At 48.1% G+C, this 12,500-nt stretch overlaps 1 protein-coding gene across 4 annotated transcripts in view; it reads left to right on the top strand.

Moving 5' to 3' along the window:
* mef2cb (myocyte enhancer factor 2cb) overlaps positions 1-12,500 on the top strand; it is an 80,631-nt gene that overhangs the window by 27,141 nt on the left and 40,990 nt on the right. The gene's annotated exons all lie outside the window — the stretch shown is intronic.

The following is a 12,500-nucleotide window of genomic DNA, read 5'->3' as shown; positions in this document are numbered from 1 at the left end:
CAGAGGCCCAATGGCCTCCACTTACTGAGACCAGGAACACGATTCTCTGTGATGCTTAGAGCTTGGCAAGGCACATCGATACTTTTTTTTAATTTTAATCCATTATTGTTGTTATGTTTTTACCAAGACTGATTAAAAAGAACGAGTGTGTATGTTGAGTGTGTCTGCACTCTGGCAAAAAAGCAGATATAAACTGGCGAACACACATATAAGCATTGTGCATACATTGAGATTTAGCGATGTGCACACACACACACACACACACACACACACACACACACACACACACACACACACACACACACACACACACACACTCAGACACACTAATGGCTGCACCCACCCTGCCACTCTCAGAAGGCCTACACTTGCAGAAACACACAAGCACTCATGCAAGCTCCACCAAGCTATTCTCCACACACACACACACACACACACACACACACACACACACACACACACACACACACACACTCAGACGTGCCAGCACTTTACACCACCCTCTTGCACGCTTGCCAGTGGAATATTACTTTAGCAAGGCTGAGAGAAGAGAGAGGGGAGGGGGCAGAGCAGACAAACAAACAAACAGGCAGAACAGCAACGGGCTGACCGGAGGTTTGGACACGCCACACTGCACAGAGAAGGGCAGGGCGAGAGAAACAGAAAGGAGGAGAGGAGAGAAGAGTGGAGAGGAGGAGAGAGGAGGAGAGGAGAGAAGAGCAGAGAGGAGAGGAGAGAGGAGGAGAGTAGGAGAGGAGAGAAGAGTGGAAAGGAGGAGAGAGGATGAAAGGAGAGAAGAGCAGAGAGGAGGAGAGGAGAGGAGAGAGGAGAAGAGGGCTACAGCAGGGCTGGACAGGCCACACCTCCCACCTCAGTAGTTTTCCTCTGAGGTGAGTCCATAGCAGGTGGAGAGGCCAGTAGGAGGGTCAAGCTGTGAGCAAAGTGTGTTTACATGTCTGACGTCCATGCTTGTACCTACAATATACTATTCTCATATGAAATGCCATGTAAAACAATAGAGTTTTTTTATATGTATATATTATATGTTAACAAAATTAAATGAATGGTAAATTGTCTTCAGAAGCGAATCGTAAACCTCTGGAAACAAAGAAGAAAAACAATGTTTAACAACAAAAAAACATTACCAATATCCAATATATAAAGGATACAACATATGTATAAGTAAACAAATTCAGACCGATTGTAACCTCAGACGTGAAGGTATCCTGACACTAGCTTGCCACAGGCAGCACGAGACAGTGACACACGTTAGATACAGCATGGCGAAATTCACAATATGACACGTGTGAGAGTGTCCGAGGGCCGCGTCAGGCTTGCCATAGCTAGTCATTTCTGATAACTGCATTGGGGGGCGGGGGTAAGTTGTTGGGTGGGGGGGGGTTCGTGTGAATGTTCCCAAACACTTCCCTCAGAGTAACCACGGAAACACAGCCATCAGCCATTCCACTGGGAATTTCCTCTATACATCCCCAGCCTCCGCGTCTGATGTACACAATGTCTCAGGAAAAGAAGAAAACGTCTTTTTTTCCACCTCCTTCTTCTTGCTTTCTACCATTTCCAAGCAGTGGAGTGAGCAAACAGCTCCATCTCGATGTGTGGTTTCTTTTGGTCAGATTCCTTTTTTTGGTGGAGGGTATGGCCATCTGTGTGTGAGGTAGGAAGGAAACACTCTCACCCTCCCTTCATCCAATTCCGTTGTCCAAACACACACACACACACACACACACACACACACACACACACAGACACACACATTTCTCAGCCTGTCGTCCTGTCGCTTGCACACAGAGCAGTTAGATAAGTAAAGAGCTGGTGGCGGTGACAGAGAGGGTCCCTAAGACAGCCATGGCTAATGGCACAGAGTCCGGAGGTTTTGGGGTGGGCCACTGAATTATTGATGAGAGGTAGATGTGCAAAGCGCGAATGGAGAAGAAGTTTTTGTGTGTGTATGTGTGTGTGTGTGTGTGTGTGTGTGTGTGTGTGAGAGAGAGAGAGAGAGAGAGAGAGAGTGAGAGAGAGTGTCCAGTGTCCATGTGTGTTTGTGTGTGTGTGTGTGTGTGTGTGTGTTTGTGTGTGAGAGAGAGAGAGAGAGAGAGAGAGAGAGAGATAGAGAGAGAGCGCGAGTAAGAGAGAGTGTCCATGTGTGTGTGTGTGAGAGAGAGAGAGAGTGTGTGCATGTGTGTATATGTGTTTGTCAGGATGATGGGGGAGGAGAGGTAGATGCATAGAGAGAGAGAGAAATAGAGAGAGAGAGAGAGAGAGAGAAGGAGAATAAATTAATGGCCGTGTGGTAGACAGCGGTGGACGGTGGATGGTGAGTCATGTGGAGATCTGGCATTGAGTAAGACGTGCCCGTGCGGAAAACTTAACGCCATTGGGCACGTGAACTCCACCGCAACGTTACACGCCAGCGACAAGACTCTGAGTCAACCACACACCATCTGACAGATAACCTTTGTTCTTACGCACCATCCTTTAATGAAAGACGGGCCACACAGACAGGAGTGATTACAGTGTACCTCAGAGGGAGAAAGTGAATTGTTAGCCTTCAAAAGTGCTGTGCTATGGTCAATCTGTGTGTTTGTTCAAGAGAGGCCTTGCTATGAAAGGACGCAGGGTAGTTGTAGAGGTAACAGTCTGAAGAGGTGCAGATCCAGGATATAGTGGGTAGTTGATGGGTTAGTGAACAAACAAATATAGGTATGATGAGTCACTCTTCTGTGTATGAGTCTGTGTGTGTGTGTGTGTGTGTGTGTGTGTGTGTGTGTGTGTGTGTGTGTGTGTGTGTGTGTGTGTGTGTGTGTGCGTGTGCGTGTGTGTGTTTGTGTGTGTGGTAGGGTCTTAGAGGGAGCAAGAGCCAAGCATTTCCCTCAGGTCTCTGAGAAGTCAAGGAGAGGAGGGAAGAGTGAGCACGGCAGAGGTCAGGATGTTTTTTGGAGGAGGCTAGTGGTTGAGGGGGGGCAGCTATCATGTTGCACCCAAGAGCATCCTGTCCTGGTGTTATCGCAGAGAGAAAGAGAGAAAGACAGAGAGAGAGAGAGAGAGAGAGAGAGAGAGAGAGAGAGAGAGAGAGAGAGAGAGAGAGAGAAGGAGAGAGAGAGAGAGATTCAGGCAGCCCTTCCACCCCTCCGCCAGATGACAGATTGATACAGGAAGGACACCTGAGGGGAGGTGATGCCAGTGAGCTTTTCCGACCCCACTCATCCACACTGGAGAGAGAGAGAGAGAGAGAGAGAGGGAGAGGGAGGGAGGGAGGGGGAGAGACAGAGTGAAAGAGGAGGGAGGGGGAGAGAGAGATAGGGAGGGAGGGGGAGAGACAGAATGAAAGAGGGAGGAAGGGGGAGGGGGAATGTGAGACATAAGGAAAGAGAGAGAGAAGGAAGGAAATACGAAGTAAAGAATGGGAGAGGAGAGATTATGAAAGAGTGAAAGAGAGAGGAGGAAGAGGTGAAGAGATAAGAAGTGTGATAGGGAGCAGAAGGACATAGAGAGAGAGGGAGAGAGAGGGAGAGAGAGAGAGAGAGATGACATGACATCATGTCTCACAAAGACTGATGGAGCTGAGAGGGAGAGGAAAAGAGAAAAATTGGGGGCAGGAAAAGACCTCGTCGGACTCGCTGGAGATAGAGAGACAGAGAGAGGGAGGTGGAGGAGAGGAGAGGTGGGGGGGGGGCGGGAAGTAGGTGAAAGAGAGCAGGATGTACAGCATGAGAGGAAGCTCTAAGCCCCTATTTATAAAGTATACACACACACTCACGCACACACACACACACACACACACACACACTCACGCACACACACACACACACACACACACACACACACACACACACACACACACACACACACACACACACATACAGACACACACACACACATACACACACATACACACTCACAGGCTTCAGTCACCATCCTAGCTGCGTTCAGCATCCTGAGCACAGCCCAGCCACTATCTCCTCTGTAGACCCAAACAGATGCAATACAGGGACACAACCAAAGATAGAGGTCGCCCAGTTCACAACGACATCGAGATGTCAGACAGTAGGGTCTAAAAGCGGCCCAGAAATAGGGAACCTGATAAATGATTGTTGTTTAAACACAGACAGTAAGGCATTTTTTACATATGTGTATGAATTATTAACTGTTTGGTATTTAAGACCTCGAGAAATTCCATCACTTTGTTGTGAGTATTTAATTTTCGATGTATCTAACTGTGCTCCATCAAATTGAGAAATAGCGACCGTGCCCAAAGGCCAGACACATAACATTCAAATATTGCACTATGTTGAGATGCTCTGGACAATTTAAAGTAGAGGTCCCTACTGGCATGAAAATGAAAGAAATGCGAGAGAACAAGTTGAAACGGCATGCGAGAAAACCGCTCGACTGCTAGCTCTGACTCATGCTCGGAAGACATGAAGAGGGACATCACAAGACACAAGAATGAGGGGACCTTTGACTCACAACGTTTTTTTTTTCCCTTTTTCTGTCGTTCCTTCTGCAACCCCCCTCCCCCTCCCGCCTCGCTCTCTCCTTGCTGCTCACATTTTGCTCACAAGTCGTGGTGAGAGCTTTGCATATTTTCACTTCCTCTTTAAGGAAATCTTTCCATACCAAAGCCAAATAAACAAGACCACTACTTCAGTAGTGTTAACTTTGCCGTTACATTCTTTACATTTTTGGCCAGGTATTGATTTTAATGAACTTGGGGTCATACCATTAAAATTCACTTTTAAGCCTTTTTAATAGAATATTATTATATTAATTAAGGGTAGAGAAAGTCCAAGGGTATTAAATATTAAGGGTAGATAAAGAAAGTCCAAGTACATATATCATACAGAAATATATTTTACAGAGAAATACAGATTCAAATTTATTTAAACTATGTTGGCAAATATTATATTGTTATAACTGTTAAGATTATTTAAATGCATTTATTATTAATTATTACATTCAAAATAAAATTCATATTTCTAATGCAATACCTACTGAAAGCTTAAAACATTGGGGAGTTCAAGGTGTATATCTGACACTTTGAAACACTCACACACACACACACACACACACACACACACACACACACACACACACGCACACACAGAAATTTGCAAACTTTCTCACACACACACACACACACACACACACACACACACACACACACACACACACACTCCCTCCCTCTCTGCACCTTTTGCAGGCTGCCCTGCGTTTAGCGCGTGTGGAGGGTTCCATTTGCTGGCTGTTATCACCTCCGCTTGAAGGGACGGCCGGCTGCGCCACCCACCCTGCCCACCCTGCCCAGGCTGCCCACCCCGGCGCCAGCCTCGCGGGCCCCTGGCCTTCCATCGCGCTGGGCGGGCGGCCACTTGAGCTCCCCCACCCTCCACAAACCCCCACCCCCCAACCCTCCACAGCCTCCGCAGCCCAAAAGCACTTCCCCAGAGCACAGGCACCTAAGGCAGGCCTCCCCGGCGTTGAGCGTCTGCCCGGGAGTTGCGCACAGAGGGCATCAGTGTGCGAGCGTTGGCTCTCTTCCCCCGCGCCACTCAAGCTCCTCTTCCCCCAGTGCGCCGCACATGAAAGGACCCCCTGTGCCACTGGCCGCAAACAGGGGGCCGACATGGACGCACACGCACAGACGCACGCACACACACGCACGCACGCACGCGCACACACACACACACACACACACACACACACACACACACACACACACACACACACACACACACACACACACACACACACACACACACACACACACACACACACACACACACACACACACACACACACACAGACACAGACACACACACACACACACACACACACACACACACATACAAACACACACACACACACATACAAGCACACTCTTAGATATTCAGTTCAGCTCCTATGTCTGTCCTCCATACACACACACACACACACACACACACACACACAGAGAGAGAGAGAGAAACACATCCCTTTCAGCTCATTACTGAATCTCCCATATTCAGGTCACTATCTCTCTTTGTGGTTCAGGGAGCGGCCATCTTGAAAGCGGAGGTGACCAGGGTCTCCCTGCGTCTCTGTAGCCACATTGTTCCATGTGGCCCGCCATCACTGGGGGGCTAGGAAGAATTAAGGGCCGGTCACTCCGGAAGAGAAGGTCAGGATAGGTCATCAAGGAGGAAGTGGCCCCGGGGTAGCACTGGCCGGAAGAGAGGATGAAGTCATCACTCTTAGCACAGAGCAATGGAAGGCAGCTTCCTGAAAGGTGACCACACGTGAGCAGAAGGACAACACACTCTTGGCACTCCGAGGATGGCCTTGAGTAAACCCGAAGTGACATCTCATAGCGCTGGCACGCATAACTCTCAAAACACATCGAGCTGTAACTTTTTTTTTGCGACTTACTTAACTCTGTGTGTGCAAAAAAGTTTTAAAAATAGTGGCCTACATTTTTTAGCGTGGATCGGCTTCAAAATAAACAAGAATAAAGAATGACTATACATTCTGCCGCCTCCCTTCCTCACTTGCTGTCTGTCTGTCTGTCTTTCTTTCTTTCTCTCCCTCTCTGTCTCTTTCTCTCTCTTTCACTCTCTCACTCTCTCTTCCCCCACCTCTACGTTCTTTACATCGCCAAGCTGTGATGGCACGAAGACATCATTCTGTCGCCCATGACAACAGAGGCGTCTCTCCAATCAACAGCGGCAGAGTGTGAAACAGTTTGAGTGAAATTAACAGCAGGAAAATAATGAGGCCCTCTGGGTATCCATTCACCCCTGTTCTCATCCCTCGTTCCCACCTTCCCTCCCTGCAATCGGTACCTCTGCGTCTCTCTCTCTCTCTCTCTCTCTCTCTCTCTCTCTCTCTCTCTCACTCTGTTTCTGCTCTTTACTCTAGCAACGTCCTGTCTTCTTTTTCTTCTTCTTCTTCTTCTTCTTCTTCTTCTTCTTCTTCTCCTCTTGCTTCTCTTGCTTCTTCCTCTTGTCTCTTCTGCTTTATTTTTTGTCTTCTCGTTTGCTTATTATTAAATTTAGTTTTTCCCCTTCCTTCTCGTACTCTCTCCTGCTCCACTTCGCTGTGTGTGTGTAAAAAAAAAAAAAAAAAAAAGTTCTTCCCTTCCGTGTACGTGTTCACGTTCGCTCCAGAAATAAAGCACAAACAAAAGTAAAAAAGAAAAAAAAGGTTGCATCAGTGAAACTTGTGTGCGCGTGTGCATGCACACATTTTGCTCTCACCACAAGCTAAGTCTGGGGTCCCTACTAAATCACTTCATTCATGGCCTTTAAAAAGATAACCCACTGCAAAGGAGAAGAGGAACTCCAGTTCCCTGACATCCTCTGCTTTGTGCTATGTGAACGTCCTCAGTGGTAAATTCACAGAGAAACTTACTATGTTATTTTGGGATTATTATGGGGTATTTTCATCCACAGTGCTGCTATGGATGGCCCTTGTGAAATGCGTACATTCCTGTCCGTGGAGGCAGACTAGACTAGGGTGAGGCATCAGCAGAAAGCTCAAAACATCGCCTCAGGATGTGGAGCAGGAAGAGCAAGAGTGTGGGGGCAGGAAGATGTGAAATAATAAAAGGACGCAGTTGTCATAGGCAGACACCTCCATACCTCTTCCAATTAAGGGCCTGACGCGTGTATGTGTGTTTGTGTTTGGGGGTGGGTAGAAGTCACTTCCTGGGGTCTTTGACGTCTGGTTAGCAGTAACCTATCATCCTTATGCCCCCACCCCCACCTGCAAACACCCAAATCACACCAAATTCTAAGACAGCCATTCAAATGCCCCCCCTCCCCCTTAGTGATTTATCTCTGTCTTTGTCTTATCATATATCTCCATATAACTCAATATCCAACCTCAGACCCCGAGCATGACGATGCCCCGCAGCCATCCTCCTCTCTCTCTCTCTCTCTCTCTCTCTCTCTCTCTCTCTCTCTCTCTCTCTCTCTCTCTCTCTCTCTCCTTCCATCCACCTCCAGTGGGCCAGCCCATCCTCTGGGGAAACAAGCACAGGGAGGCGGGAAGCAGAAGCGAAGCCATTGTGAAGGGGAAGCCGTCTGGCGCTTCCTGTTATGAGAGGAAATGCATACAAATGTGCTTCCTGAACACCCCCCATCACCCCGCCAACACACACACACACACACACACACACACACACACACACACACACACACACACACACACACACACACACACACACACACACACACACACACACTCTCTCTCTCTCCCACCCCCACTCCCATCCCTCATCATTTCCACCCTCAACAACCCCCTGAGCACACACACACACACTACACTACACTACCCCCACAACTGAGCAAGGAATCAGACTGCTACTGACCTCCTTTCTACACTCATCTCCCCTGCTCCCCCTTCCTTTTCTTTTAGTCAGTGCGTAGGAGAGAGGGAGGACATGTGTGTGTGTGTGTGTTTGTGTGTGTGTGTGTGTGTGTGTGTGAGAGAGAGAGAGAGAGAGAGAGAGAGAGAGAGAGAGAGAGAGAGAGAGAGAAGTGTGTGGATTGTTTGTGTGTGGATGTATGGTGGACATATTTCATTGTGTTTGTGGAAGAGAGGAAGAAAGAGACAGAGCGAGGCAGAGAGAGAGAGAGAGAGAGAGAGAGAGAGGTTCTAAGAGTGGGGCAGTGTTGCAGTAGCTCGTATCAGATTCCTGGTAGGCTACTGTGAATGACCTCAGTGCTTTCCTGAGAGTTATTTTTGGGTGGTTTCGTGTTTGGTGATGCATTCGTCATGTGCTGGCCTGCCCCGTACTGCGCAGCACAGAGCGATGGGAGGCTGATCTGTGTTGCTGTTATCCTTTGTGTCAAACACCATGCTCTGATGCATCACAGTAACATTTGGTACTTTGTGAGTCCGTGTATGTGTGTGTTTGCGTGTGTGTGTGTAGGTGTGTGTGTAGGTGTACAGAAGTGTATGTGTGTGTGAATGTGTGTGTGTGTGCGTAGGGGTTTTAAAAGGATCCATCCCATCACATGTGCGTATGTGTGTGTGTGCGCATGTGTTTCTGTGTGTGTCCATATATGCAGTATTTGTATGAACATGTTTTTTTATTTTTTGTATGAGCATATGTGCAGTATTTGTATGAACATGATTTTTTTCTGTGTTTGTTTGTGTGTGCATGTGTGTGTGTGTGTGTGTGTGTGTGTGTGTGTGTGTGTGTGTGTGTGTGTGTGTGTGTGTGTGTGTGTGTGTGTGTGTGTGCGTGCGTGCGTGTGTGTGTGTGTATGTGTGTCTCTGTGTGTGTGTGTGTGTTCATGCCTCTCTATGCTATATTTGTAAGAATATGAACTTTTCCTGCTCGTGTGTGTGTGTGTGTGTGTGTGTGTGTGTGTGTGTGTGCGTCCTTGTGCGTGTGTGAGGTGGGGCCCAGTGCGCCCTTCGTCGGGTGCCGTGAGGTTGACGTTCGCGCCCGCTGAAAGCCTGAGCGTCTGAGGAGGCGAGCGGAGGAGAAACTAATTCACAGTTGATGCTCCACTCCTCTGGCTGCCTTTCACGCTGCGCTGCCTGATTGTGGCAAAGGTGCTGCAGCCGCCATGTTCTGTAATTAACACCAACGGCCTGCCAGAAGCCCACAGGCACCAGAGACTGGCGGGGGGGGGGGACAATTGAAGAGTCTAAACAGAGTCTTTCTCTCTCCATACAGCTCTCTTGTTGTAGTGGTCTAGCCAACTGTTGTCCTATAAGTATTTATAATTTTCATGTTGGTTCAGAGTAGTGGCCTCTCTACAGGAAGTATAACTTTGTAGTAACAGAAGCCTGAGGTTCCGGCATCACACTAATGGTCAGTGTTTTCTCTTTTTTTTCATGCATGCAAACCACACCACAAAATCATGAACCTTGAAGAGAAATTAAAAATGGCCATCGAAACCGTAACCAGAGAAAGTTGATAAACTAAAGTATCTTTGCCGTAGCACAAAGCCGCCACAAGTCTCATGTGTTTGTAGCGGTTTATGTCCGCCTATCACGCCCAGGCCTCTGGATCCATCCAGCCTGGCTTCATCAGCACATATCCAAATCTTGGCATCCTTCTTCTCCCAAGTTACTTACGAAAGCCATACGGACCCAGCAAGAGGGAGGGAGAGAGGGAGGGAAGGAAGGAGGGAGGTAGGGAGGGAGGGAGGGAGGGAAGGAGGGCCGGACTAAAAGAAGCAGGGTCCAGCTGATGGATGGCTGCTCATCTGGCCAGGCAGGTTTCCTGAGCGCTCCTCCGTGATGATGTGCAATCAGAGGATAATAAGTTCTCTTATGGCCCTTTATGAGCAGGGAGCGAGGGGGCTGTTGACACAGGGAGGCCCATTAGGATAATTGACCAGTCAGTGGGGAAGGCCGGCTGGAAAATGTGGCTCTGACGACAAAGCACTTAGTGTGTGTGACAGCGCCCAGGCAACTGGTAAAGGGAACAGAGAGACCGACAGACAGACAGACAGAGAAAGAGCGAGGGAAACACAGAGAGAGAGAGAGAGAGAGAGAGAGTGGTGGAGAGGTGTGTATTGTGTGGCTTGACAGCGTTAAACTCCGTGTTTACCCTAGGTTTTGAATTGCCGATGGCGTTCGTGTGTGTCTGTTGTGCCAGTAAGTGTTCTTAGGATGAACTGAAATTGAACACACACACATAAACACACACACACGCGCGCACAGAGGCACACAGAAAGCGACTAATAAGGAGGAAGAGAAAAAGTGACTGTCTGTCTGTCTGAGTGTGTGTGTGTATGTGTGTGTGTGTGTGTGTGTGTGCGTGCGCGCATGTAGGGGGCGAGTTTGTGTGTGTGTGTGCGTGTATGTGTTTATGTGTGGGAGATGAGTGGACACAAGTGTGAAAATGATTCATTTCGTCTTTGGTCATGCTGAGTCTAATTTTAGATTACTTTCATAGCTCCTCCTGCACAGCCAAATAGCACATTGTTCTAGGCGGAGGAGCCTTGACACCCTGGCAGAGAGAGAGAGAGAGAGAGAGAGAGAGAGAGAGAGAGAGAGAGAGAGATGGAGGTTGCTGGACCAGAACACGTTCCTCTCCCTCTCTCGCTATATCCAGTGTTTTGAGCTTTGACTCTTGGGAGTCTTGGGAGTGCGTACGCAGAGTTAGAACTGTAACACACACTTTGTGCCGTTCTTGTTAAATCGTCTGATTGAAGGTAAACTCGAGGCATTGGCACCTCCTAATCTGTGCGTCTGTCAGGAGCCCGTTGGCTTGCCATTGGCTGCCGTCGGTTGGCTGGCACTGCGGCGTCTTTGTGTGGCATGCAGCTCTTTTATTTGCAGAAAAGTGTCAAAATGAGAAACGAGAAACAGGGCGAGAGGAGAGATCAAAGTGGCACACTGGCATTCATACGTGTTTTATGCTGATGAACAGCTGGGAAAGTGTTAGTGTGTGTGTGTGTGTGTGTGTGTGTGTGTGTGTGTGTGTGTGTGTGTGTGAGTGTGAGTGCGTGCGCTCAAATGTGCATGTCTGTGTGTAATTTGTTTGCCTCTGTATCAGACTCTGTCTGTGTTTGTGCACGGTTTGTTGAAAGAAACTTTGTTTTTGATGGGGATGGGTGGAGGTTGGAGATTACACAACCTAACTGTGTATTGTAACATTGCGATATTATACATCAAATACGTTATTCTATTCAATCTCCTATTACCACAAGTTTGTTTCCACACATGTATGATAAAGAATGTGTAAGCAGCCATATTTTTAGCTGCAGTGTAATAGGCCACATTTCACTCCTCTCCTTAGCCCTTCCTGTAAGATCAGCGTTTTCCTTCTCTCTTTGGGTGGGCTTCTCCACCTCTCTCTCACTCTCTTTCTCTCTCTCTCACTCTCTCTCTCTTTCTCTATTTCTCTGTCTGTCTCTCTGTGTATGCGATGTGAATGAAACCTGTACCCCAGGCCACTCACCGTGCCCCCGCCTGGCGTTTTCTATTCATCCGCGGTCTCAGGTGTGTTTCTGTGCCCCGACTCCTCTCCAGGTTGCACTTGCGCGCCTCATCTCTTTCCCAACTCACGACTGCTTTGATCAAATTTTTTTTTTTCTCGCCTCTTTATTATGTGACCCTTAGTGTCCCAGAATGCCTCTTGATTATGACGGGGACTTTTGCAACGTAAATTCAAAAGAGATGAAAGGGCTTTTGGTGCCAGAGGCAGACGAAGAGTGACACGCTGACCCCCCCCTCCCCCCCAAACACACACACACACACACACACACACATACACTCAGATGCGATTCTATCTGAAATTAATTGCTGAGGTGGAAAAAAAAAAAAAAACCTAGTTGGAGTCTGCAGTTCTGCACTGGTCCTTCTTTTGACTTTCACTGAATAGCTGTCCTTAGTGGTGGTGCCAATTCATCGTATGATTAGGGGCGCTCTCAGCAGGTCTGAAAGGACCTTTGAAGGCTCCGTCAAAGCTTGATCATGCACACTGAAGAGGCTGTGGTTGACCCTGTACACTGCAGTGAAGTGTGTGTTTGCCT

Source organism: Alosa pseudoharengus, unplaced genomic scaffold, assembly GCF_046254945.1.
Source record: "Alosa pseudoharengus isolate Yale_2024_CS ecotype anadromous, Long Island Sound unplaced genomic scaffold, YU_APseudo_1.1 YU_APseudo_1.1_scf_6, whole genome shotgun sequence".
Classification (NCBI taxonomy): domain Eukaryota; kingdom Metazoa; phylum Chordata; class Actinopteri; order Clupeiformes; family Clupeidae; genus Alosa; species Alosa pseudoharengus.
Note: the sequence above shows the minus strand (reverse complement) of the source record. Positions and strands in the feature narration are given on the sequence as shown.